The following is a 27,897-nucleotide window of genomic DNA, read 5'->3' on the forward strand; positions in this document are numbered from 1 at the left end:
AAGAAACACAGACCTAACAACACCTTTATTGTAGCCTAATGAGACCCATTTCAGGCTTTTGATTTCCATAAATGTCAAATAATAAATTTCTGTTGTTTTAAGCTACTAAGTTTATAGTAACTTGTTACAGCATAAAAAGATAACTTTATACATACATGGATGGTCAAAATTTTACAAAAGCACAGAAGGGAGAGCTCTGCTTTGATTCAGACAAACATTGGTCTAAATTAAAAATTATTCATGAATAGAAATTTTCTATCATTTTTAGGTATGATTTTATTGAGAGTTCCAAAAATACAAGCCTCATTGTACATCAGATATTAAAGGATTTATATTCAAGTAGCAATAATGTATGTATTTATTTATTTATTTTTGATACAGAGTCTCACTCTGTTACCTAGGCTGGAGTGCAGTGACAGAATCATGGCTCACTGCAGCCTCAACCTCTTCCCACCTCAACCTCCCAAGTAGCTTGGACCACAGGCATGCACCACTACATCTGGCTAGTTTTCTTTCTTTCTTTCTTTCTTTCTTTTTTTGTAGAGATATGATTTCACTATATTGCCCAAGCCAGTCTTGAACTCCTGGCCTCAAGTAATCCTCCTGTCTTGGCCCATCCGAGTGCTGGGATTACAGGTGTGAGCCATCACACCCAACCAGCAATTTGTGGATAATTTGTATAAATCATGTATCTTCTGGTCTTCAGTGGCACATAATGTTATGATTAAACTACAAGGACATAAAAACAATTTGGGCACATCTTTTAAAACATGTTTAAATAAACATTATGATTTAACAAACTCTGCCAAGAACTGTCACAAGAAGCAAGAAACACAAACACTTTTTAATACCAGATGTGAAACGGTTTCTTCTAGTATAAAGTCAAAATACATTAGTGACTCAGCCTGTGACAGCTTGCACCCTGGAGATTATCTCCTTAAAGTGCAGAGACAGACTGAAAAATTTGACACGTTTGTTGGAGAATCAACCTAAATATCTGCATATGAAATACTGAAATAATGTTTCTTAGCAGAGAGTTACATTTTTGAATTTGGTAAGACAGTATAGTAAGGAATACTAATTTTACTTTGAATCTCTCATTAGTATTTGCAGCTGGTCAGGGTACCACATACAGTTTTGACAGGAGAACAGGAGCAGAAATTCAGCCTGAGTTACATTTACTAAACTGGGGTTGGCATGGGGCAGTACCTGCCCCATACGGAGGAGGGAGTGTCACCTTGTCAAGTCAGGCATATTTCAGGGCTTTATCCATCCAGAAAGGACATCTTTTCCTAGATTTTACAAAGGTTTTCTATGGACTGGTGACAGATTAGCATGTTAAAGAACAGACCATTATCCAAATTTTAAAACCAAATATAACATATTTGACTAAAGTCACAGTTAAATATCATAAGTTTACAATCATTCCTTTGCATGGTTTGAAGTGGTGGTACTTCACTTCAAATGAATGGTGATCACATTTTCGATTTATTGATAAAGTAGAAATTTGCTTGAAATGTGTTCCCAGATATTATCTTATTTTGCTTATATAAGTACACTGGCCAAATTAATATGAGTAGATGTCTATCAATGTCCAAGATTTGTAATTTATATCTTAGTATAATTATGAAATTCAAAAATATTTCTCTATGTTCTGTACCTACTGAAAGGTATGATTTGCTACAGTCTTTTCTCTGTAAGCTATGAAAGGGAAACTGAGTGAGTAGTAGTTATTTAGTACCAAGGACTTGAAAAGTAAAAAATACTTCTGCATATTTAAATGCTGATATAGATATTTTAGTGTCAGAAGAAGATGTTCATTATATATTGTTATGTGAAATAAATAGATTATGAAAAATATTTTATGTGACCTAATGCATATTAAAATTTGTCTTTTATGGGGAGGTATGGGTAATTACTCACAGATAAGGTTCTATAAGTGCCAGGTGCAGTGGCTCACAACTTGTAATCCCAACACTTTGGGAGGCCAAGGCAGATGGATCACCTGCGGTCAGTGTCCAAGACAGCTTGACCAACATGATGAAACCCCATCTCTAACCAGCATTCTCAGCAAACTGACACAAGAACAGAAAATCGAACGGCGCATGTTCTCATTCATAGGCAGCTGTTGAACAACGAGAACACATGGACACAGGTAGGGCAGCATCACACACTGAGGTCTGTGGGGGGGAACTAGGGGAGGGACAGTAAGGGGTGGGGAGTTGGGGAAGGATAACCTAGGGTGAAATGCCAGATATAGGTGATGGGGAGGAAGGCAGCAAACCACATTGCCATGTATGTACCTATGCAACAATCCTGCATGTTCTTCACATGTACCCCCAAACCTAAAACACAATAAAGTATTAAATAAAAAAATACAAAATTAGCAGGGCATGGTGGTGCATACCTGTAATCCCATCTACTTGGAAGGCTGAGGCAGAAGAATCGCTTCCATCGGATAGACGGAGGTTGCAGTGAGCTGAAATAGCGCCACTGCACTCCAGCCTAAGCAACAAGAGTGAAACTCCATCTAAAAAACAAAGAAAAAAAATTCTAGAAGTACACATGCCAAGATGTTAGCATGTTTATCTCCATTTCATTGAAAATATATTTTTAAATTATTCATTTATGCAGACATATTTTCTAATATTTCGATGACGTGTAAAGTTTATTGTTTTAATTGTCAAAAAGACTTATTTTCTTTGGAGAATTTTTGCTATGAAAGAAGAGGGGAAAACAAGAAAATAACATAAATATATATATATATATATATATATATATAAAATCATTCAGATCAGCACTATATCCTGATAGTAATATTCAGGTGGATTCTAGTTAGGAATAGTCAGAGAAACAGAATCAACAGTCTGTGTGTTTACGCAAGTGGTTCAACTGAAATATTTCAACGCGAACCATATAGCATTCACCTTTCTTTATTCAATTCATCTCATTGTCTTGAAAATAGTATGCCCAGAGAAAATATCAAGAACAAAGGAAAAATAAAGACTTTATCAGAAAAATACACCTTAAAAGAAATAATTTCAAACCTATCTATAGTACAGGCATCATAATGGAGGGAATAAAATTTATAATGTTTGGAAAGAAAGAAGAAAATTTCACTATTCACAGATGACAATTAGCTATGTAGAAATTTCCACAAAATCCACAAAGCCATTATAACTCATAATTGAGTTTAGCAAAATCACATGACACAAAGTTAATAGAAATATTTAACTCCATTTTTATATAACAGCAAAGCCAATTTAAAAAGTACCATTTATAATATCAAAAATAATTAATCTACTAAGCATAAATCTAAAAAATATGTACAGAGTCAGAATGCTGAAAATTATAACACTAATGAAAGATATCAGAGAACATCTAAGTAAATGGAGTTATTTCCATTTATAATGAAATGTTATTATGCTATTTCTCCCTAAATTGATCTGAAAATATGATGCAATCTCAACTAAATCACAACAGGACTTTTTTTGCGAGAAATTCACATGAAATTTAAAATTTATTTGGAAAGGCAAAGAAACTACAATTTTGAAAAAGTATAAACTTGAAGGATTAACTCTTCATAATTTCAATACTAACTCTAAAGCTATAATAATCAAGACAGTGTTGGATAAGTGAAAGCAGCAATATAAATCAATATAACAGAATAGAGAGTGCAGAAATAAGCTCATATGCATATGGTGAATCATTTTTGACAAAGTGCAAAGTTAATTCAATGGAGAAAAAGCTATCTCCAACACACAGTATTGGAATATGAGACACTCATATTTATTTATTTATACACACACACACACACACACACACACACACAAACTCACACACGTATACCTCAACCCAAACCTCACATCATGTATGTAACCTAACACAAAGTAGAACATATACTTAAATGTAAACTTAAATTAAATAAATAAATTGCATATTATCTAAACTAAAAGCATCTCCTTTTATAAAGGCATAAGAGAATAAAAAGTAAAGCCATAGACTGGAACACAATATTTTCAAAATGCATATTTGAACACAGAATTATATCCATGATACTTAAAGAACGAACAAAACTTTAAGACATCAACTAAATAAACAACAGCAAAATATTTCAAACATTTGCCAAAGAAGATACATAAATGGCAAAAAAATGAATATATGCTCAAGATCATTAGTTATTAGAGAAATGCAAACATGATCCTCAGTAAGATTCCACTATACAGATATTAGAATGGCAAAACTAAAATTAAAAATAAAATTGGCAATACTAAGTGTTGACAATTATACACAGTTCATACATTGGTAGTGGGAAAACAAAACCATACATTTGCTTTAAAAAATGTTCTGAAAATTTATTAAACATATATTTACAGTACAATCAAGAAATCTCAGTCCCAGGTATTCATACAGGAAAAATAAACTTTCTCGTCCACAGAAAGTTCTGTAGATGAAGGTTTATATCTTTTCTATTCACATTCACCAAACCCAAAAATAATCAAAATGTCCTACAACCAGTAGAATGCTAGTTCTTCCATACGATGGAATACTAGTCAGTTGTGAGAAGTAGTATTGACACAAACATCATGAATGAATTTCAAATCATTATGGTAAGTGAAAAAAGCAAATTCAAAAGCTTATATACTGTATTGTTCAATATACGTGGCCTTCTGAAAAAGACAATATTATAGGCTCAGAAAACACATCAGTATTTGCTGACACCTGGAAAATGGAAGGGGTGGGGATATTGACAACAAAAGAAGAAAAGCAAATTTTGGAGGGTCATGAAATTGTTCTATATGTTGACGGTAACACTATTTACAAAACTGTATGAATTTATTAAGACTTACAGAACTATACATTACAAAGTGTAAGTTTAACAGTATGTGAGTTATACTTCAATAATACTGGCTACAAACATATTGACACAAAATAGTTGATAAAATGTGTAGTAAATTAAAATCTAACAGTAACAAATACTCAGTTTTGACATGTGAGCACTAGTGGTTTGCTTGCTTCTTATAATCTAGCACCTCAGGTTACTAAAACAAACATATATGTGTTTGACAGTATCATTTTTTTCTTGCAATTTCTAAATTTGCTTTTGTTCTTTTGCTGTCAATATCCCCACCCCTTCCATTTCCCAGGTGTCAGCAAATACTGATGTGTTTTCTGAGCCTATAATATTGTCTTTTTCAGAAGGCCACGTATATTGAACAATACAGTATATAACCTTTTGAATTTGCTTTTTTCACTTACCAAGTTGATTAAACACAAATGGCCAAAGATATCAGAGCTTACTCTACTCAGGAAATGGAGATAATGCTGAAGACCAGCTCATAGTACACATAAATTTAGCTAAGTATTTTTTCTTGGAACTTTACAAATGCATAGTTTTTCTATTATTTATTATTAATAATGTCACTATTTGCTCATCTGTTATTATATGAAAATGATGGTGTTATAAATAATTTGTGTTTACAGCTTCATTATTGTCAAAAATGCAACTGGCTCTAAATTGTATAAAACTATGAAAGTTTGTGTTTTCATCACAAAGTCTGTGTTTTGAATTTTAAATTTTTTAGGAATGTGTTCTGATGGCATGATTTTAATGACAAGAAAACAGTCTTGAATTGTTACACAGATAAAGAAGTTTGTATCAGACTGTGAATCACCAGACTGCTTCACTCATCAGAAACACTTGCTATGAATGAAAAACTGAAATCAATTGAACTAAACAGTTTATTTGGTGATATTGTAAAACTCTGATACTACATAAATATATGTATTATTCTTCCTAGATTATTCTCATTATGTTTTAATACAGAGGTTCATCATAAACAACTCTTAGAGCATGCTGAAATGCAGTATATATTCTGGTTTTTAAAAAAGTTCTATTGACAATGTTTGAATTACTGAATGGAGCATTCTGCAAGAACTTTCTGTAATATAAGAAACTGACTTGACCCCAACTTTTAAAATACACAAAATAAACAGCAAGTCTAATGTCTTTTATAAATCATTTTACTATTTTCATGCCTGGAAAACACTCACACACACACACACACACACACAGACACACACACATACACACACTCTTCAATGGATCTTATTATACATCTGTGAAAAATTATCAACAAGCACCTCCAAATTTAACAGAATATTTTGAATTTTAGCTTCTTATCAGGGATCCACACCAGAAAAATATGAAATCCATTCTATTAAAATATAATTAGATTTATAAGGTTAATGATTAGATGTAGTATTATTCTTCCTAGATTACTGAAGATTATTATTGATGAAGGATTGAAGATAAATTTTAAAAAATACAAAATCTCTTGCTTTATAATAGATAAAAGTGAATTCCATCAGCTTACTGTAATTACTTCAAATTCTTTTCTTCCAGTCTAAGCAACATGCCTATCTGAGACTAGCTTCTCCACTGAAGTGTTATGAAATCAACACATAAACATTTAAGATCGACACTATCCCCTGAGTGACACTGTCATTTATCCAACCTAGATTATATAAATTAACAACCAAAAAGCAAGTTTATCACTACGTTGACATACACATGATTGATTCAAATGCACATATAGTTTAGTACTGGGGTTGCTACTTCACTTATAACCTTTGTTTGATTATAGTTGTGGAACAAAAGAAAGTTGCAACTGTAATAATATTTTTATATAAATTACCTATAAAAATGATTTTAATGAAAACTGTGTGCATTTTTTGCAATCCTTTCTTATTGTACATTTGAGTATTGAAATATTTGATCTGTTAAATCTAATAATAAAATTATTAGTTTCATTTCTTTTATTTCATTTTTCTAATAATTTTATTTTTATGTTTGTTTTTAATTGTATTTTACAAAAGTACAGGTCTTTGACAATTGTAAATTAAAAAGCAAACTATCCCTCACAACAGATGGTATGAGAAACAGTGCTATAAAATTTATCTCATATCAAAGACAAGGCAAAAATAGGATGATTAATAGTTTTTCACAGAAAATTGAGTTATATTGTAGCTAGGTGGCCAAAGAATGTTAATAAACATCAAACAGCAAAGTACAATGTTCTTTAACAAAGCTCTATAGTGGGTTGGCTGTTAGCCCTGCCTTGTTAAAATTTTAATTAATAACTGGGAGGAAGACAAATAAAGGGCATGTTTTTAAGATTTGTAGATGGCAGCAAGCTAGGAGTAATAACTAACTCAATAGACACAAAATCAAGGGAAAACGTGGTTTTGACCATCTGTCATGCTATGTAGAAACACAGACAACACTTTACAGAACTCAAGCAAAATCTGGTACTTTTCAAAACTCAGTGGTATACTTTCAAAGGAAAGGAAAGCTTTTTGGAGTAGTTCCTTAAAAAGAAAAATCTGGAGATTTTCATTGCATGTGCAAATACATTATGGTTAGTGGATGAGGCTCCTGAAAATTCTAACACAAAAAGACACTGCAAAATAGAAGGTAACATGGGTGAAGCATCCCATTATTCTCCAGTCTCAAAAGTCAATTTCAAACTGGATTTTTATTTCTGTCTTTGTCAAGTATAAAGGATTTTTCTTCTGATCATGATCATCGCTCCATTGTTCAAATCCTAAATCAAATGGCCTTGAGGGCTTTTTGTGTCCTGGACCATCGGTGATACAATCGAGCAGAGTCATGGGATTCAAAGCGGGTGTCAGAGCTGGGCGAAAGGTTTTTGGCACAGATGATGTGTTTGTCTGCAAGCATGAAGCTCAGTGGGCAACAAGACAGGCTGATTCTGGATACTGGCAGCTGTCCAAGCAAGAGGAGAGCGAGAGTGACATCTCTGGGCCAAGCTGGTTTCCCCTACTCTCCATGGTGTTGGGATTGAAGTCTGTCTGCCTTTACTCCTGAGAAGCTTAGTCTGTTCTTTTCTCTGTGTTTCTTTCCCTTTTCTCTTTTCCTTTTGCCTTCCCTTTTCTGTGAAGAAACAAAACAATACAAAACAAAACAACACTAAGCACTTTCCACGTAGGTAGGCAGCAGTTTGAGTCTAAGTTTGCAAAGGAAGCAGGCAGCATAGAAAGCCACACAAGAAGCATCCTTCATTTCTCAGCTTCTCAAGTTTAACTAAAAACTTTTGAGAGAAATCGTTTCATGACGATTTCATATTAATAGCTTACTATTAAAATGCAACTGTCTATATTATGGAATAGTGAGGGACTGTGTTAAGGAAAATTGCCTGTGTTTCAAAGGCAGGAATTTTCTAGCGCCATGCCTCCATCCACACCCCCCACCTGGGGACCATAGCGGCTTCAAATGTAAAGTTATTTGTCTGACTTTCCCGTGCCCAGGCTAGGTAGAAATTCCAGGTGAGCTTCTTTGTTCAGAAAGCCTGCCAAAAGCCCTGGGAGGAGGGGCGCTGTTGTGGGCCCAAGCAACCAATCTGGGATCAGAGCCCATTAATCACTCCAGAGGAGGCAGTTTGAATGAACTCCTCTCATTGAACAAGAACATGAACGGGGTGGGATTAACTCTGGGTTAAAATCCCCCTGCCCTTTACCTGTGCGGATTTCCCTCTCTGGGATCGCCTCCTACAACTGCATGGTAGCTGTCTGTCACTCTCTCTACCAGTGCGGATATCCCCTCCGGATTCCCCTCCCACAGCAGCGTGAGAGCTCTGTCTCCTTCTGTCTCTTTCTCTCTCTCTGCCTAATAACTCGCTCTCTGCTAACTCTTTGGGTCCGATATTTACTTGAATGGTAAGCTCACCGCACCTCCAGGGCCCCTTCCCTCACTTCTTGGGGCAAAGAGAGGCCAAGAACCTTGAGCACATCAAATCAGGGAGGGAGCTGGGCCCTTCTGCGTCCCACCCTATTACAATAGTATATGACATTTACTTCATTTTACAATGAGGCTTTAAATTTGGAGTATGCGGTAGGCAACTCCAAGTAATGTGCCTCATGTCTCCATTTTCACATTTCCAAAACGAAAATAATAGTAATACTACACTCCATTTTAATATCCGTATTATTGGCTTTATTTGGATATGGTGATCTAAGTGCCCTAAATTAGTCCAGGTAAATTCCTCAAATTCCTGATGGTGATTTCACATGTTCTCCTTTCATCCCTCATCCCCTTTCTCACCTGTGTCTTTACCAGACTGTCTCAGTGCTACATCCAAAGCTGACCACTTTAGGGACACTGCCACTGTACTAGGGACACTTTCTGTGGCATGTGGACCACTGATATGCCCTATTTTGTGTTCAGACAGAGAACACGACTACTACATCTGGAACACAAGCAGGGCTCCTTCATTCCTCAAAGCATAATGGTACTTTGGACAGAACTTTAACAAGACAACAGCGAAGGTCTGTGGGAAAACAAAGGGAAGCCACCCTCAGCATCTCATTCCAGGATGATTAAAAATGGAAACAAACATTTCCTCAAGTAGAGAGCCTCAGAGTGATATATTTGCATAACAGGGAGGCCCAAGCCCCTGACACACAGCCACCAAATATTCTGACCACACTTATTTGTCACAAAGACCAGTAATATCCTCAGGTGCCCTTTCCCAGAGACCTAAAGTCCACATCACCTCTAAAGAAGAGTTTGCATGGAAACAGAGAAGTATGTAGAAACAATGTTCAAATAAAGTTTTAGAAAAAAGAAATTTCTCAATTAGAAATATAGTGTGATCATTCTGCTGAAAAAAATAAATGCTACTCATGTTATAAAGAGAAGGCAGAATCACAACTAGAAGTTTATTTTGCGGGCTATTTTCCTTCACTTAATTCTATCTCCAAATTTATGCATAGGTATTGGTTTGATTTTATTTTTAAATAAGAAAATATAGAAGACAGAATATGAAATATTTGATATTAAATGAAACATCAATGTATGAAACATTTACAAAAAAAAAATATATATATATACACACACACATACATACATACATACTGTGGATGAAAGGTTAACACATATCTAGTTTTGTTTTTAAAGATATTTCCAATTTCCCTCATTAAGGATTTTACCAGTCTGGTGCAATGTCTTACGCCTGTAATCCCAGCACTTTGGGAGTCCAAGGCGGGTGGATCACAAGGTCAGGAGTTCAAGACTAGCCTGGCCAACATGGTGAAACCCTGTCTCTACTAAAATTACAAAAAATTAGCTGGGATGGTGGCCGGTACCTGTAATCCCAGCTACTGGAGAGGCTGAGGCAGAGAATTGCTTGAACTTGGTAGGAGGAGGTTGCAGTGAGCTGAGATTGCGCCACTGTACTCCAGCCTGGACGACAGAGTGAGGCTCTATCTAAAAAAAAAAAAAAAAAAGATTTACCAGTTTGCATTCCTACTAGATATGTAAGAAAGTTATTGTTTCTACATACTCTTGCAAGCAGAGTACTTTATATACTTGTTAGCAGTGTATTATTATATACCTTAATTTTTGCCATTTTGATAATATGATGGCTTTTATGTGTATCTTTTGATGATCAGAGAGGCTGAACATCTTTCCATATGCTCAAAGAGGTTTTAAGTATGTTTCTGGTAGACTATGTTTTTTAATCCATTGTCATGAGCTTTTTGTGACTTTTTCTCTCATATTGAGTTTCCTATGATTAAGATATCAGCCCTTTATCAGTGATACAGTGGTATATATTCTTCCATTTTCCGTATGTCTCTTGACTCTGTTCCGGTGTTTTTTCCTACTCAATTATTCTCTTCTTAAAGTTTTATGCTGTCAAACATGTCAAGATTTTCTTTTACTGGGTTTTTCTCAAATTGCAATTATGGTCTTGAGTAGCAGGCCAAGTTTTTGTTGTTATTCTATTATATTGCCTACTAAGACTCTGTCTTTAGCATTTGTAGTTAGCCTGCCAGTTAAGCAGATCAAATGCAGAGAATTTGTGCCTCCAATCTCAGGTACTCTCCTTTTCCTGTTTCATCTTTCACTTCCCAGTGAAGATTTATTTTTATTTTTATTAATTATTTTTGCTTCCATGTGTGGTTCAGGCAAGGGGTGGCCTCAGGCTAGAAGTGATGAAAATATGAAAATCACTACCATCATTCCCTTTGCCAATGGTGGTTTACTTGCCAGTTTCTGCTAACTTCTGATCATTCCCCAGTGTCTTCCAGTAGTTGTTTGTTCATTTTTGTATTTTCTCTAGAGTTTATAGCTACTATCTATGGGAAGTTGATTCAATGGTAGCTAACTTGTCCCTTACCAGGAGTGAATGCCAAGCATGTAAATTTTGTTATAGTTAGAAAGCCTTATCCTATATTTAGGTTGAGGACACATTTCCAAATTAGATAATTCTAGCTAGAAAAATTTTACCCTAATGCTTTCTCAAACACTCATTTTTCCAAAAATTCTTATTTTATAGTACATAATCAATTTATTTCATTAAGAAAAAATGAGTTAGAAAAGGTCAATCTGGTTTTAATAGTCTCTTATAACGTTATCTGAAAAGTAAACTGCATAAATACTATGCCTTATAAAGATGATAGTTTCAGTGACCATGAGATACATCAGAATCACCAATAGCAAGTAACCAAGGTATATCTTTATGGACAATTCAAACAAAATATAATTTGATCAATAATGACCTATGTTGAAGAGCGATAGCACACATCATGAAGCCTCTGTTATTCAGTTTGAGGATTATGTATTTCTATGAAAGATAAAAAAGAACTAGAAAACAAGAATGTTGAGAACTGGGATCCATCCTCCTCTTTTGCATTAAGTGTCCCAGTTCTTTACTGAAAGTGACAGTAATTTCAAGGATGCTTGTTTAACCGGAGTCTGTAGAAATGGGTATGAGTCTCTACGCTGAATGGTCTCTAAAAGCTGTGGATAGTTACATTAGCATATCAAAAACCTTCCAAAGTGTCTTTGGGAGTTTTTGTTTTCTTTTATCTGCAGGTTTTTTCTGTTTGGAAGAGAAAAGTGTATCTTGAGATCTGAGTTTTATTTCAAGGTTATTGAAGTATTACAGGAGTGTGGTCAAATGAAAAACTGATGAATAATATCCAGGGGGCACTGCTAGTAAGACAATCCTGTTGTTTCAAGAAACTTGAGAACCAATGATAAAGAAACTTTTTTTTTCAAGTTTGTTGCTAGTGAGAATAAATTTTGACAGAATACTCAACTTGTTTTTCTAAGTTTACCTATAAACTGTAGATTTCCAGTATTCCAATTCACAATGAGTGTCTATCATTTTGCAGTACTAAGCCCTTCTGTTCAAGAAATATCTAGACTTTAAACACAGATTTGTTGTCTAAAATAAAATAATGTAATAAAATAAATTCAAGAATATTTAAGATATTCATGTCTTTTTGTTTAATAGTAAGCTTCAGGGGAACTTTCAGGAGGTTTTCCCAAACTAATTTTGTCATTAACAATGTGCCAGTAAGAAACGTCACTTATGTTATACAGATATAATTTTCTGCATACGCAGTCTAGGTGATCACAAAGATTCCTTCGTACTCTAAAGTTCTTTCTTCTTGAAGATTGTCTGCTATCTACTATAGTATAATAAATTGAAAACTCTTTAGTATAAAGATATACAAATTAATAAATACAAATAAATACAAATGGAAAATCAACACACAGAGAATGTGTCCTCATCATCCTACTTGAGAAATATTTTATCTTTGAAAATCTTTGTGGCCTTCTTAGCAAGTTGGCTTAACATCGAGCAGCTAAAATAGCCAGAAACCTGTAATCTGACTCTCTTACAGAAAGAGAAGACAGATGTCAGCGCTACTACTGAATTTAAAAATGCAGAAAAGCACAGAGAAAAGAAAACCACAGAAGGGTAGCACCAAATTCTGCACATAAACTCTGACTGAATCTCTGGCAGATCCAGAAACTACACTTGCATGCAACAGATTCCAAGCAGTACTGACAAAGCTAAAATAACTGAAAATACATCTTGGCTGCTGTCAACAATAGGGGACTCAGTTTGCACTTTGAGTTTAGCCAAGTTAACCTTCCAAAACAAAAGGTTAAATATCACATAAATACCATTCTAGAAGAAAAGGAGGGAAAATATGAAGTTAAAATATATTTGAAGAATTAATGGACAAAAATTTCCCTAAGTTGAGAAAGGCACAATTTTACAAATTTAAGAAATTCATCAATCTTAATTAGTATAACTGATCCTATATTATAAAAATCATAAGGTGTTTCCTTTCCTTTTGTTTTCTCTTTGTCCTTTTCTTCCTTCATGCATAATCACTTGTACATAGTTATTTCAGTAGAGAGTAGTCACTAATAATTGATTAACTTTATATTCTAAGCCCCCAGGGGTTGCCTGCAAGATTAATGAAATTGTTTTTCTTTTAAACAACAATGATTCTTAGGTCATACAGACCTTTGATGGCATCTAGAAGTTCAGTCTGAGGAGGGAGGCAAACAGCTTTGATCACAGAAGGTTCTCACCTCACACTCAACTTCCTTACTCTTAAAAGCCCCTAGTTATGTTCAAAAGCAGGTCAGACTTGAGAGTTTGCCTCTCCCACTCTCACGCTTTGGCCAAATCGAACAAACTTTTCTCTGCTCCTATGCGCTCGTGTGCCAGTATTGGGCTTACTCTGCACTGTATATTCAAACCCAAATCTGGGAGTTCTAACAGCAGAACTAGTACAAAAACAACCACACCTAGACGCATAATAATCAAATTGTTAATTCAAACGTTAAAAGAAAATCTTCAAAGTAGAAAGAAAAAAAGAACACTTTATGTACATGGGAACAATAATATTAATGTTTGCTGACTTTCATCAAAAACAATAAAAACCAGAAGACAGTATAATAATATTTCAAAAGTTAGAATATTTTCAACCTAAGATTTCCATTTCCAGTGAAAATATTTTTCAAAAATTTAAAACAAAATGAAAATATTTTCCAATGAGAGAGTGTGTCTATTAGTGTGAGAGGGAAATAATGTCCTGTCATCAGATCTGTACCAGAGAAATTTTAAATAAAATCTTCCTGTTGAAGGAAAATTAATAATGATATACACATTGTTGGCTAGCTTGACCTTATCAAAAATTATAAAGTGCTACACATATAAGTATCAGTATATTCATTCTAAGTGCTTTCTAGAGAGTGCATCTATTTGGCTGAGAGGCAAATAATACCTTGACAGCAGACCTGTACTACAGAAATTTTAAAGAAATTATCCTAGTTGAAGGCAAATTAATAACGATATGCATATTGTCACCTAGCTTGACCTAACTGAAAATTATAAAGTATAATACATAAAAATATCAGTATATTCATCCTTTCTAAGTGATTGTGTACGTTTATCATGTTATGGTACTTTTATGGTACCATATGGTCTATTCTGAGCATCAAAGAATGCTCAGTAATTGCAGTAATTGAAATCACACAAAGCATCTTCTTATCCACAAAGAAATTAAATTATAAAATTAACAGAAGGACAGAAGAGAAAACTCTGAATATTTTAAAACAACATACAGCTGTAAATACCCTACGGTTGCATAATACATCATATAGGATGTATAAATATATACTCAATGGAATGAAATAAAAACAAGATATATAAAAATTTGTTGGATAAAGTCTAGTCAGTACTTAAAAATAATTAATTGAAAATTCTTGTTTTAGCAAAGTATAGTTTTAAAATCAATTACCTAAGATTCCATTAAAAAAAAATCAAAAACAAGCAAACTCCATATCTACTCGAATGGTAAAATTTAACAGAATGATTACCATCAAGTATCAGCAAGGATTTGGAGAAACTAGAACTCTCATGTGCTGCTGGTGGAAATGTAAAATGGTATAAACACTTTTGAAAACTGTTTTTCAGGTTCTTAAACAGATAAACATACTACATAGAGGGAAATAAAACTTTCCTAGATTTTTCACCATTTCTGTAAAAAGCTCTCACCTCCTAGAAATATTTTCACAAACCATTAGAGATCTCAATTAGATCTGTAGCCATTTGTCTACTTAGTTGTTCTGACTCAATCAGAGAGTCAAACTTCTCATTTTATTAAAATGGTTACAGTTGTACTAGGTTCCAGGTTAAGAGGCCAAGATACCTGAAAAAATAAGAGCAGCTACTTTCCTAGGTATTCACATATCAAAGGCGAATGGGCTCCAAGAATCTGGACACATCTCTAGGTCATAAAAACCGGGTCACAAGGGGCTAGCTGGCTGTGAGAGAGATTCATATACATGCATGCTGAAAGGCTAAACGAAGGAGTCCCTTTCAGAGGGGTGGGAATGCAGCTGCCTCCTTCCCCTTTATAAGCAGAGAAAAATGATTTTTTTCTTTATCCCTAGCTATTAGGCTGTCTAGCTACTTGTATAGGACAATGGACCTACTTCTCATCACATTGTTCCAAGGGTAAGGACTAAGGCAAAGGGAGGAGAACACCTATTATTTGTAGTGACACATATAATATCTCTACCTATGATTAACAACACCTCATGTGTGCTTTTAGGTTAAAAGTAATAAAGATAAATATTAAAAATTCAACACACACATAACACAACCCTGGCATTCTACTCATAGGTATTTAGACTACATCAATGAGAAGTAAATATAATAGCAGAAATATACATAGAGCAAAAATTGACACAACTACTAGGAAACAAAGCCATCTTAATAGGAGATTTTAAAGCATCTCTCCAAGTTAGAAAAAACTGTGTGTACGCACACCCACCAATGTGTTGTTGATGACTTATACAATTTAAATAATGTGATCTCCTAATGGACATATAGAAAACACTATGCCCAAACATTTCAGAATGCACTTTGTTTGCAAGGACACATAAATAATTTCCAATTATTGACCATATGCAGAACCATAAAGTCAGTTTCAAAAAATCTCCATGTATTAAAATAATATACAATATTTTTATCACAGTGCTATCAAAAAACATAACTACTAATCTCTATGTTTTGGAAATTAAGAGTGATAAATCTAAAGCATGCATAAAAATAATAAAAATAGAACATAATCTGAACAGTGAAAATATCACATATCAAAATGTATAGGATGCAATTAAAGCATTGCTTCTCCTCAATTACCTTTTTAAACTTCTGCCTTCCCCTTAAATATTAGTTTTCTCAGAATTTATATCTTACTTATAACTTTTTCCATGTTAGCTATTCCTCTTGAGTGACAGCATTCCAGTGCTGGTTTAACCCATCAGCTATAATACCTATAATACTAATGATTTGCTAATACTATTTCTATTTCTGGCTGTAAAATGCTTGGATTTACTAATGAGGCAAATTTACTAACAACCCAGAAGCTAGCTGAGAATGTGTCCATTTTATTCTTCCTCTCTTTTACCTTTCTTTGATTTAGAGGTAAATGGATGTGTAAAATGAAGAAAATAGTGAATGTCTTGTGAAATAACTATGTTTGGATTTTTTCTTGGTTCTTCACTATATTACTCCCTGCAAACCTATTAGAAAGTTAAGGAAACACAAATCAAAACCACAATGAGATGCCATCTCACGCCAGTGCCTATTAGAATGACGATCATTAAAAGGTCAGAAAACAACAGATGCTAGAAAGGACGTGGAGAAACAGGAATGATTTTACACTGTTGGTGGGAGTGTAAATTAGTTCAACCACTGTGAAAGACAGTGTGGCGATTCTACAAGGATCTAGAACCAGAAACACCCTTTGAGCCAGCAAACCCTTTACTGGGTATATACCCAAAGAATTATAAATCATTCTACTATAAAGACACATGCACACATATGTTTACTGCAGCACTATTGACAATAGCAAAGACTTGGAACCAACCCAAATGCCCATCAACGATAGACTGGAAAAAGAAAATTTGGCACATATCCACCATGGAATACTATGCAGCAATAAAAAAATGGATGAGTTCATGTCCTTTGCAGTGACATGGATGAAGCTGGAAACCATCATTCTCAGCAAACTAACACTGGAACAGAAAACCAAACACTGTATGTTCTCACTCATAAGTGGGAGTTGAACAATGAGAACACATAGCCACAGGAAGGGGAACATCACACACTGGGGCCTGTTGAGGGGGGAGGGGCTAGAAGAGGGATAGCATTTGGAGAAATACCCAATGTAGATGAGGGGTTGATGGGTGCAGCAAACCACCATGACACATGTATACCTATGTAACAAACCTGCATGTTCTGCTCATGTATCCTAGAACTTAAAATATAATAATAAAAAAAATAAATAAAAAATCCAGCCTTCAAAAAAAAGAAGGAAAGAAAGAAAAGAAAAGGAAAGAGAAAGAGAAAGAAAGAGAAAGAGAAAGAGAAAGAGAAAGAGAAAGAGAAAGAGAGAGTGAGCGAGTTAAGGAAACTTTCTTAGGGTTTTGAAATCCAAATCCTAAACACCATCACTTCCACTGAGCGAGATTTAAAGTAAATATCACAATGAAAAAGAATGCCCCTCTTCTAGTGAACTATTCAAGGAACTAGACATGTGGGCATGCTCTACTTCCTGAAGAAAACAGAAAATGTAAGTGCCTAAGAGCAGTCAGCACTGGCTATGTGTAGATCTGTCACAGTGTGCCCTTCTTAAAAGCATCTGAAATGGAGCACTCAGAAGTAAACAGGATGTACTTGAAGAGTACTCACTCCCATCATTTCCATGGTAATTGCCATCATCCTAAATGGAAAGCTAGGATAGTAGAATAATTCCATACAAAACATAGAATATGAAATCAAGAATGACAATACCTGACAACCTACATTTTGATATACTACATTTTCTCTTTCACAATACTTAAAATACAAACAAATAAACAACAATGATTTTTCTAAGTTTAGTGTTAAGTGCTTATTTTTGACTTTTGGCCATGTTACTTCTCCCTTACTGTCTAAACCAAGAAACAAACAAAAGAGACATAGCCTTAATGTCACCTTAGTTTTAACTTAAGTTGGGCCCCTTGGCTTGAGAGAAGATATGTTTTGTGGGTTGAGAAAAATGAATCCCTCACCTATGGCTTGAGATGCCAAGCTTGTCTCTGTGATGACCACTAATCACTGAAGAAGCCCAGGACATTTTTGAAACTGAAGTGACTTTTAACCAATCCCATTCCCACCCCCCCTTTTTTTTTTTTCCAGAATTTGAATGTAGAGGGGCCTTGAAAATTGGAAAGCATGACCCCAAAACAAGTCTATGTGTAGGAAAGAACAAGAAAACACCTAAAATAAAATTACCTTGAGAGGAAATTTTAGGCTGATAATTTAAGTTCAATAGAAGTTCCTAATTTTTTTTAGGAGTTAAGGGTATGGGAAGATGGCTGATTTCTGTGTAATATGTACCTAATGCAGGCAGCTCTTCTAGCTCTACTAACAATGATCCACTAGGTTGCCCTTTTAAAAAACAGCGAACTAAGCAAACAAGGTGAACTAAAATGAACTGGCCTTTTGTATGAACCACCAATGTAAACTGCACGAAATGGTATAAGCATGCAATTTTGGCCCTCACACACAATTGTCATTTGTTTAGGTGAGCAGAACCAGTCCTCTATAGTGATACTTTATACCAGTGAGAAGCAGTGAAAGTTTTGCCCACATGGATTTCATGTCGTTCTTCATTTTGTTTGGAATTAGTCCTGAAAACTTCTGATTAATTTCCAAGAAATTTTAGACTTTTTTTTTTTTTCTCTCCTGTATGTGTTTTTCCTCCATTTAGTAAGTAGTAGGAGGAAGACATTAAGTAGAAATAATTATAAAATGGAAGAAAAGTAAGAGTACGCATACCTGAACTGGTAAAACAGATTGTTTTAAACATATTTTATCACTTTGATTTCTCTTTTAAGTTGAAAATTTTCTCTTTTACTTAAAGATTTATAAAACATTTTCTATATTAAAAATATTAAATGTTTACCAGTTTATAGTACAATCATGTTTTCTAATTTGGTGCTCTTTTTTAGTGCTGTTAGTTATTGTTTTTTGTATATAGAGAAGATATAAAAATATGTATGTAAACATTTCAGTATTTTTTTACACGGTTCCTGGCTTTGTCTAATGATTAGTTAGTTCTACCTCTTTTACCCTCAACATTACACAAGCAATTATTTCCTCATAGTAATTTGAAATGCCTGTGATTACATTTAAGCCATAAATCCACTTGAAATATATTTTAGGGCACATGAGAAAAATAAGATTAGTTCTTAATATGCACAATGTTTCACCCATTAATTATTGGAGAAACTATAAAGTACTTTAGAAAGCTATTGTGAAGAATAAATTTTAAATATACCCAAATAAATTAGCAATTAGCTCAAGAGTTATATGAGAATTAATATTACTGGATCTATATTTACCTTATTATTGAAATGTAGATTATACTTTTAATCCCAATCCAGAGCTCTTTATTTATTCATGTACCTTTCTAAACCTTAAAAGTGAAAGGACATTCAGAAAAATGCTAGTAGATATTTCTCAGAGAGGGTTTTTGGGGCGCCCCTCATATTTCTCTTTATTTTTAAAGACATTTTTCAAAACATAACTATTTTTTAATACAAAAATGACTTTCCTAGATGTTTTCCTTCCACAATACTATACTATAATGAGAGCAAAGAATATTACTTCAAAAAAGCTGAAAATGGGTGAAAGGATAAGATTAAAGCAAAACTTTTTGCAAATGGTTGAAAGAGACAGAATTCTTGTTAAAGTGGGACAGAGAGAGCACAGGTGGGAGCTGTTGTTCAAGCAGAGACCTCTGGAAAACCAGGGCTATCAGATACGGAGAGGAAAGAACTTCAGAAATAGTTGATCCTTACGGTGTGCAGGTTTGCATTTGTAAATTTGTCTTCTTGCTAATATTTATGTTACCTCAAAAATCAATAATCACTGTCAATGGTCATTTGCAGATATATGCAGAGTGGCAAAAAATTTAAGTTACCTGAAGGGAGAGCACATTCCCAGCTGAGGGTGAACAAGGTAGTAATTTGCCTGCTTGTTTCCACTTTCATGCTATAAACAAGTGTACTTTTCAGGGTTTATTTAATGCCATGTTTTTCACACTTTTCTGTGTGATTTTGTTAGTGAGTTTGCTGTCTAAATTGGCCCCAAAGTGTAGACCTGCAGGGCTGTCTAGTGTTCCTAGGCTCAAGAAGGCTGTGTGTGATATGCCTTACAAAGAAAATACAAGTGTTAGATAAACTTCATATAGGTATGAGTTACAGCACTGTTGGCTGTGAGTTCAATGTAGAAGAGCAATCAACAATATTTATTATATAAGGTGTCTTTAAACAGAAACATTCATGAACCAAGGTTATTGACTGATTGACAAAAATTCAGTTACCAAAGGCTTCTAGGACCCTAACACTGTATTTCCCCAGGAGCAATAAGGTATTGTTCACTAATTCAGTGTTTGCAACAATGTTATATGACATAAGTACTGCAGAAAACAAGAAACAACTGTAATTGATTGGACTATTCACCTGCCTAATGCAGTGGATTTCCCTCCACTACATAGTGGAATCCCTTGGAGGGTGAGCATTTAAAAAATGCAGATGCTGGTAACCCATTTTACCGTCTCCTCCAGGCCATGGAAATCTGAGGAGATGTCTGCTTTGATGTTTTTAACAACTCAAGTAATTCCAGAAATTCTTTCCTACAAAATTATACCTTAAGAAAGTGGAAGTTGTTGGTTGAAAGGCTCTTTTCAGAAGAGAAAGTCATCTGGGATGTTGCTCTTCTCTTCTTCCTTCCAACTTCCTGGAATGCAGCAATGATGATTTGAGCTCTCCTAGCCTTCTCTGCTCATGAGGCAATTTTGAAAATAACAATAACTGATTTATTCAGTTAATCTTACCAGCGAGTACCTCCTATCCAACAGTCTTGGATGCCACCAGAATCTAAAATCCCTTTTACAGTGTTTCCTAAGCCTCATTCTCATAAGTCACTTTACCCTCTATAATCAGTCCCTTGCATGCAACATTATCTCTAATTTTTTTTTTCTTCTGTCATCTCGCTCACTCCTGGGAAAAACACAATCTGGCCAATCTAGCTAGCTGAACAGAGCTGAGGTAAACCAGGTTTCTTACATTAAGTGAACAGCCATTACTTTCAAGAAGGCCATTAGAGCTGTCTAGCAATGGTACAAAATTTCCACTCTTCATCCCCTTCACTCTCTCGCTCTCCTAAATGACTATGCCTATTGTATACCTCCTTTTCTCTTCTCAGCCTCCAAGACCTCTTCCCCCATCTTTTTTCTCATCTACTGTTCTGCTTCCTATTTCACTGAAAAAACGGAAGTAGTAAAAAGAGGTAAGTTGAATAGTATATTAAAAGCGCTGTAAACCTAGGACTGTATGTACAGCCAACTTACCTTGCAAGAATGAATGTCATACAAAGACATATTTTAGGCAAACAAAAATTGAGAAAATATTAAAGATACACCTAAGGCAGAAAAAAATGAGCACAGAAAAAAGGCTTGAACAGTATGATGGTTACAGAAAAAAAAACATAAACATAGAAATAAATATACATAAATATTGGATGTATAAATGAATAGGATGCATTGCTTTTAATAAAAGGAAGGGAAGCATTAATCATCTCAAATAATTCAAGAAAGAAGTAAATTAAAAAGGAATATATTAATAGTTAAAAGGCATAGACAGAAAGTACATACTAATTACAGATATAAATAAATCCATGAATATCAATAATCACATGGATATAAACACTTTAGATAAAAGACAATGATTGTTAGAATGTGAGTAAAAATTCTGTTATCTATTTACAGTATGTATATTAAAAACATCAGACCACAAAATGTTTGATAATATCAAAATGAAAATTTACATGTCAAACTAATACTAAACAAAGTTCCAACATACTTAAGATAAAAATAATAACAAAAGATAAATAGCACTATATAAATTTAAGAATAACTCAACCATGATTTTCACTGGAATTCAGAAAACAGAAAGGTTAATGGATAAACTACATATCAAAATATGTGGAATATAAGCAATATGGTTCAAAAGATAAATTAATAGCCTTAAATTAGTATAGTAAAAATGATAAAAATTTTAAAATGCAAATGGAAAAACAATAGCTCCTGACATTGAGGAGCTGGCCTGTTATCATCAGCCAGGCCTAATATCCTCCTGGTAACCATGAATATTTCACCGAACAAAGCGACTCTGTTCCCACAGTGGATCAAGAAAAAGATAACACTACTTCATAATCACGTTTGAATACAGGAAAAGTATAAACATTTGCTAAACCACAAAATAGTGCACATTCCTGTCTCCAAGTTAATATACGCAAAGGGTACTTTTTCATCAATTATAGTTTTAGCCTCTCTGTACTCACCTCTGCTATGTAAGATTTATTCAGATACCCAACTATTCCTACTTTTTGAGAGAAGCTAATCCAGAGAAAAGCCACACTTCTTAAATCTCTCTCACTGGAATACGCAATAAACCCAGCTTATTCCTGGTGGATTTTGGCAGCAGGACACTGACCAAAAGAATGGATCATATATCTAATTAAAGAAGATACAAAACACAACATCAAAAGAAAATTAGAAAAAAAATAGAATGAAGGAAATAGGTAAAATCAGGAGCCAAAGTTAATGCAACAGCAAACGTACATAAAATAGAAGTTAGAAACAAACAAATACTAAAAGTTAATCTTCAAAAAGACTTATATAAAAGGCAAACTCCAATTAAGTAATAAAAGAAAATAAGGCACACGTGCTCAATACTAAAGATAGAAAAATATATGTAGGGGGTGAAGAGTTAAAGAGGCAACAGAATGCATTTTGAGTAAATTTAGGTCAATAAATGTGAAAAAGAAAAGGACATAGACTGGGCAATAAAGCAAGATCTCATCTCTATAAAAAAAAGAAAAAATATTAGCAAGGTCTGGTGGTATGCACCAGCAGTTCCAGCTATTTGGGAGGGTGAGGTGGGAGAGGGCTTGAGCCCAGGCCATCAAGGTCACGCCACATAATGCAGCCTGCATAGCCAAATGAGACCCAAAAAGACAAATTCTTCAAACTACAGATTGCCAAAACAGACTTACAAAATAACTATGTGAGCTAAACAGAATAAGCCTATAAGCACAAAATACAATTTTATACATAGTTAAAAATCTTCCCTCAAACAAAATACAATGGTCAGATGACTTTACCAATAGGTTCTAATGAACATTCTAGTATTAAATCATTTTAATCTTATGCAAATTCTTCTAAAGAACATAAAAATGGAAGATTTCCAACTTATTTTATGTGACAAGTATAATGTGGACTTCAAAATTAGGCAAGTACAATATGAGAAAAGACGATTACAGGCAAATCACAATTATAATTGCTGATGTAAACATCTTAAACGAATTATTAACAGAGAAAATTCAGCAAACTACGCAAATAAAATGAATCATTCCCAGGCTCATTTTATCATAGCAAACAAATTTCGATTGAATCTCAAATAAGGAAAGAGTTTTACATAATGTATTACATTAACTGATAAAGGCAAGAAACACATGAGAATCTTCATAAGATTAGGCAAAAACATTCAATAAATTTCATCATGCATTCAGGATAAAATGTCACATATCAAACTAGGAATAGAAGGAAATATCACATCCTGATCAGGTAAACCTATGAAATACACACAACATCCATTTTGAAAAGCAGTGAAATGTTAGAAGCACTCTATTAACATTATAAATAGTACAAGACTACCCATTACAAATATTATCATATCTATTCAGTATTTCATAGGGGGTCCTAACAAATGTAAGAATATTAAAAAGTTATAAAATCAGAAAGAGGGAAATATAATTCTCAGTAATTACACGGTACCAAATCATATACATAAATATCTCCAAAGAGTTTACAGGCAAATTGTTGAATTAATAAGTAGATTTAATAAGGTCCCTGATACAATATAAATACACAAAAATAAACTGCATTTTCTATATACTAGCAAGAATTACAACATATAACTAAAAATAAACATAATTCACAGTAATAACAATATATAAAGTGCTTTGACTTAAATCTACTAAAAAATTACCAAGTATTAAATTAAAGGAGACGCATGCCACGCCCATTAAAGACATCAACTCTCCCAAAACTCATACAATGCACTTAAAATTAAAATGCATTGTTATTTTGTTTTGAGGAACTGTGAAAACTAATTATAAAATGCATATGGATGAACGAAGGCTTAAGAAAATCCAAGACAACAATGAGAAAGAAAATAAACACTCATCTTGCCAGATTTCAAGGCTAACAAGACTACAGTAATAAAGACAGTGGGATATCATCATTGATGTAATCAAATTTGCCAGCAGAATAGAAGAGAAAGTCCAAAAAGGACTCCTACAAATTACAGAGACATGATATTTGGTAGAGATGGCACTGAAGATTAGTGGGGAAAAAAAAAAAAGATTATTCAATTTTTTCAATTAAGGACAATAGGTTATTCATACAGGAAAAAAGTCAGAATAGACACAATAATTAATATAAAGTAGATTAAATACTTATATATGAAAGACAAAATCTGTGGCAGATGGACTGTAATATGACCCCCAAAATTATCCCATCTCCTGGTATTAATGCCCTTAAGTAGCTCATTCCTTCTGCATATAGGTGGGACCTGTGACTTGCTTTCAACCAATAGAATGCTGCAAAGATGATGGCGTGTCACTTTCATAATTTAGGCTACATTGTAGGCAGAGTTTCTCTATTGACTCTCTTCCTGGCTTTAAGGGAGCAAGCTGCTATACTGAGAGGTCCATATGGTAAGCTACTAAAGGCGGACCCCAGGCAACAACGAGAAAAGTACTGAAGCTTTAGGTCCAACAATCTATAAGATACTGAATCCTGCTGACAATCATGTAAGCTTGGAAGCATATGCTTCCCCAGTTGAGTCTCAGGTGACACTGCGGCCCTAGCCAACAACTTAATTGCAGCCTTGTGAAAGACCATAAGCCAGAGTACCCAATTAAGTCATGATTGATCCCTGACCCATAGAAACTGTGAGATATTTAAAATATGTTGTTTCAAGCCACTAGGTTTCTGATAATATTGTTAGGCAGCAATAAGTAAGTTTAAAAAGTGCTTAGGAGAAAAATATAGGAAAAGATTTTTAGGGCCAACATCTTGGGGAAAATTTTTTAGTAAGATGCAAAAACAGTATAAATAATAAAGGAAAACTGACATATTTGATTACTTTCAAATTAAGAACATCTGTATATCTAAAGCTATCATAAAGGTCACTCTGCAAAAATCAAGAAAATATAAGCCAAAAAGTTAGTCACAATACATATAACCAAAATAGGATTAGTATTCATAATATACGGTATAGTAAACTTCAGTGAGTCAATAAAAAAATAACTGAATAAAAAAAGGGGTAAAAGAAATGACCCCAGTTTCACTCCAGAAAAGAAACACACAAGGCAAAAATAAAGACTGTGTGTGTGAATTTGGGTGGGTGTGTGGGTTTGGATGGGTGGGTGGGTATATGTGTACATGTGCAACACACACTTGTGTGTATAAGTTCTAAGTCATTACTAATCAGAGGAATGTAAATGAAAACCATAATTTGACATCCTTTTATCCCACCAGACAGGAGAATATTAAAAATCCTGTAAATGTCAAGTGCAGAAGAAAATCTAGAACAACAGAAACTCTTCTATATTACAGTGTTAACTTATATAATTTGGAAAATAATTTGGCATTGTCTAGAATAGTTGAGGATGTACATATCATATGAATCCAGAACCTTTCGGCTATATATATATATATATATATATATTTTAAATATATATATATTAAAAAAGAAGACTGAGTAGCTGTGAGAGAAGGCTCTTAGCACAAACAAAGTAACAGAAAAACTAAATTCTTGCACAGTATGGAACATACTTAAGAATTTTAACAGAAAGTTGCTTGAATTTGCAAAAATCAGAAATATCCCTAAAATCTATCAAGCAGCTAAAAGATAAATAAGGTATGGCATGTTCCTACAATGGCATATTCATATAATGAATCACTACCTTGGTGAAAATATGTGATCTCCACCTACAAATATCAGATACATTAGATAATATTTTGAGCAAAAAATAAAAGCAAGATAGATACTAATATACACAATATGTTAATGTGACAGTTAATATTAGATGTCAACCTGACTAGATTGAAGGATTCCTAGATGGCTGATGAAGCATTGTTCTTGCGTGTGTCTGTGAGGGTGCTGTCAGAGGAGATTGGCGTTTGAGGCAGTGGACTAGGAGGGGAAAACCCACCTTCAATGCGGGGGTGGACACCATCCAACATGGTGCCAGCAAGGATAGAACAAAGCAGGCAGAAGAACTGGGATAGACAAACTGCTTGCTGAGTTGGCTTGTTCTCTTTCTCTCCCTGCCATGCCACATACTTGGCTTCCTCTTCTTTTGACCTTGGACATTAGACTCCAGGTTCTTCAGCCTTTGGACTTGAACCAGCAGCCTGTCAGGGGTTCTCCAGCCTTCAGTCTCAGATTGAGAGCTGCACTGTTGGCTTCCCTGGTTTTGAGGGTTTTAGATTTGGACTGAGCAAGGCTACCAGCTTCTCTTTCCCCAGCTGGCACATGGCCTACTGTGGAATGTCCCCTTGTAATCCTGTAAGCCAATTCTCCCTAACAACTTTGTCTTATTGGTTCTGTCCTTCTGGAGAACCCTAACAGAGACAGTATTTAAATAAAGTTCACAAACATGCAAAATCATACTGTATGTTGATAATAATAGACTTATATATGGTGGAGCTATAAAGAAGAAGGAAATGAGAAACACAAAATCCAGGACAGAAGTAACCTCTGGGAGGGTTCATGGGAGCAGAGGATGTGAAAATGGAAGGTCAGATGGAGGGCTTAACTACTCATATTAACTGCATATTTCTTAGTGAGGTTAGTGTGTACACTCATGCTCATTTTATTACTATCTTTCATATTAAATATGCTTCATAACATTTTGTAGAATGTGTGAGTATATGAATTCTAAATCTAAATCCCAGCTGCTCCGGCCAAAACAACTTATGGATATCACAGGGGAGGGCTTCCAACTTCCCAACCAGGGTAAATGCATCTTTTCATTGACAACATATGAAACTATTTTGCACATCCAAATACCAAAAATTCAACAAAGAGGGACAATAAAGCTCATATATGCAAGAATCAACACAATAGTGGTTTATAACTGCTTACAGACAACTAATGCAAGGATGCGGCAGCAATATCCAAAATAAACAATCAACCACACACAAGGACTTACTCTCCATTGAGGGTATGTGCCTCACTATCACAGCACTATGACACTCAGTCCTACTTCAGAAGTGCACACTCCCACTTTCCTCACTGAAAGGCTGAGTTTCTGACTGGAGGCTCCGGAATTTGCTCCTGGGTCCCAGTATATAAGCCAAGAAAAAGCAAGCAACCAAACTTAAAAAGCACCAACCAAAAGCACAACCCCAAAAATGTGTGAATATCCTGTGAATTAACAGAAAAGATTGATCTAGGTAGATTTAATAATTTTATATTGATATAATCCTCTGTTATGTATGGTGTTAAGGTAATAATATATAGATACACATTTATATGTAATTTGAATGCACTTCCTGCAACTGGTTTCTATTTCTTCCATCATAGCCTATGGGGTAAATGTAATGTTCTAAAATATGCTGAGCTTTATTTACACTTAAGTGGAAAAAACTGAAATGGAAAAAATACAATAATTACAATGTAGACAATCACAAATATATATCTATCAAATGAAGGTATGAACACAGTTATGCTTAATATTATGCAAATGGCACTTGTGGCCAGGCAGGGTGGCTCATGCATGCAATCCAAGCACTTTGGGAGTATGAGGGGGTGGAGTACCTGAGGTCAGGAGTTCAAGACCAGCCTGACCAATATGGCAAAACCCCATC

The 27,897-nt window shown here is 34.4% G+C and overlaps 1 long non-coding RNA gene across 1 annotated transcript; it reads right to left on the reverse strand.

Annotated features, from left to right (window-relative positions):
• Positions 1-179: 179 nt before the first annotated feature.
• LOC116561778 lies at positions 180-27,889 on the reverse strand. The gene is made up of 3 exons (XR_004273601.1): positions 19,660-27,889; positions 17,501-17,503; positions 180-194 (listed from the first exon to the last, which is right to left on the reverse strand). It is a non-coding gene; the product is annotated as an uncharacterized LOC116561778 (long non-coding RNA).
• Positions 27,890-27,897: the final 8 nt, after the last annotated feature.

This window comes from Sapajus apella, unplaced genomic scaffold, assembly GCF_009761245.1.
Source record: "Sapajus apella isolate SASKATOON/1434 unplaced genomic scaffold, GSC_monkey_1.0 scaffold30, whole genome shotgun sequence".
In the NCBI taxonomy this organism is placed as follows: domain Eukaryota; kingdom Metazoa; phylum Chordata; class Mammalia; order Primates; family Cebidae; genus Sapajus; species Sapajus apella.